The sequence below is a fragment of the Dryobates pubescens genome, chromosome 1, assembly GCF_014839835.1.
Source record: "Dryobates pubescens isolate bDryPub1 chromosome 1, bDryPub1.pri, whole genome shotgun sequence".
Taxonomy (NCBI): Eukaryota; Metazoa; Chordata; class Aves; order Piciformes; family Picidae; genus Dryobates; species Dryobates pubescens.
In genome coordinates, this window is record NC_071612.1 from 32,567,027 (window position 1) to 32,568,896 (window position 1,870).

The window sequence follows — 1,870 nt, forward strand, 5'->3', positions numbered from 1 at the left end:
AAAGAAAGAGGTTGTTTGGTTGTTTTTCCCCTTAGGTTTTTGCTTCTGGGGTTAGAAATTAGAATAATCCTTTTAAATTTGATGGTATGTTTAGTTAAATGCAGACTATCACTGATTTATCTTGATCATAGAATCATGGAATGGTCTGGGTTGGAAGGGACCTCCAAAGGTCATCTAGTCCCAACCCCCTCTGCAGTAAGCAGGGACATCCTCAACTAGATCAGGTTGCCCAGAGCAAATCTGTAGTTTTCATAGTGTCTATTCCATAGATCTATATTAGTTTGTGGTGCTTAGAACTAATCCATCAAGGTACTTTCAGCTTCTTCTGTTGCCCTGGGGTTGCTGTCAGAATGGGTGAGCCTGTGTGGAGGAGCAGTGCCTGTGCCTTGATTGCTGTCTGTTTTTCAAGGGAGAACTGTTCAGCCAGCTTCTGAAGCAGCACAGGTAGTGTGCAGTGTGTTGTTTCTGGGTTGGTTTATTTATTTATGCTACTCTTGCTTACCTCTCTGCAGTTTCATAATGTGACTAATTTTAGTATGCAAAACTGCCTGGGTATGAATAAGTACATAAAATATTCCATATAGGAGGACAATGGAAATTTCCTCCTGTGACTCAACCATTTCTTGGTTTAGATTCCCTCATCTTCCCATGGATTTGTTTACTTTGTGACTGATAGACTGAGAGTTATTTATTCTAGCAGTGCAGTTAGCAACTGTTTTCTTATTTTTTTGTGTGTGTGTGGGTTTGTCTATTTGGTTGTGTTTTCAGGTTTGGTTTTGTTTGGTTTAGATTTTTTGTTTGTTTTCTTCCCCTCCTCTGCATCCTAGAATGGTTTTTTTTGACCTTAGATTAGTACCCAACTTAGCTGGACCTCTGTTTCATCTCAAGTACATTGTAACTTTCCTAATAGAATAAATGAGTTCATCCAACATTTTTACCCTGGCAGTTAGTGTTTACCCTCTGTGCTGAAACCAAAACCATGGCAACCAAACCTAAATTCTCTTTTCTTTCTAGGAATAATGAAAGTGCAAATTCCCTGCCTTTTTCCACCCCCCACCCCTCTTTCCTATTAGAAATTAATATAATGAATTCAAATGTCATTGGTACTGGAAACTGAGCTTGGCCTCTGAGCTCAGCCTGGGTTTTATTTTTTATTTTAATGTGATAGAAGCTATGGAGAAGGGTAATCATAGCATCAACAAGGTTGGAAAAGACCTCAAAGATCATCAAGTCCAACCTGTCACCCAAGACTTCATGACTACTAGACCATGGCTCCAAGTGCCATGTCTTGAACACCTCCAGGGACGGTGACTCCACCACCTCCCTGGGCAGCATATTCCAATGGTCATTTACTCTTTATGGGAAGAACTTTCTCCTCAGCTTGAACCTAAACCTCTCTGGTACAGCTTGAGACTGTCCTCTTGTTCTGGTGCTGGTTGCCAGGAGGAGACCAACCCCCTCCTGGCCACAACCACCCATCAGGTAGTTGTAGACATAATGGTAGTTGATGATAAAAAAAGGATAATAATAGTTTCCCCAAGTCAGCAACACTTTAAACATACTTTTCTTATATAAGATTTCAAGCAGTAAACTCAAATTAGGCCAGGCTTGGTAAGGAAAGCAAAATAAATTAGTGGTGTGTGCACTTCTGGGATTGGAATGAAGGTTATTTTGAACAATAAACTATAGATTCTTTCCCTGACCATTTGACTTTTATGCTTTGGGTGTGATTTTAGAAGTTGGCTGTTTGAACATGAAAAAAATCTTGTACAAATGTGTACCTTCCTGTAGCATTAGAGGAAGTTCTGACAGACACAGGGACAATGGCTGTGAAATTAGCCATCAGCCAAATAGCCAAAAGAATTAAGAA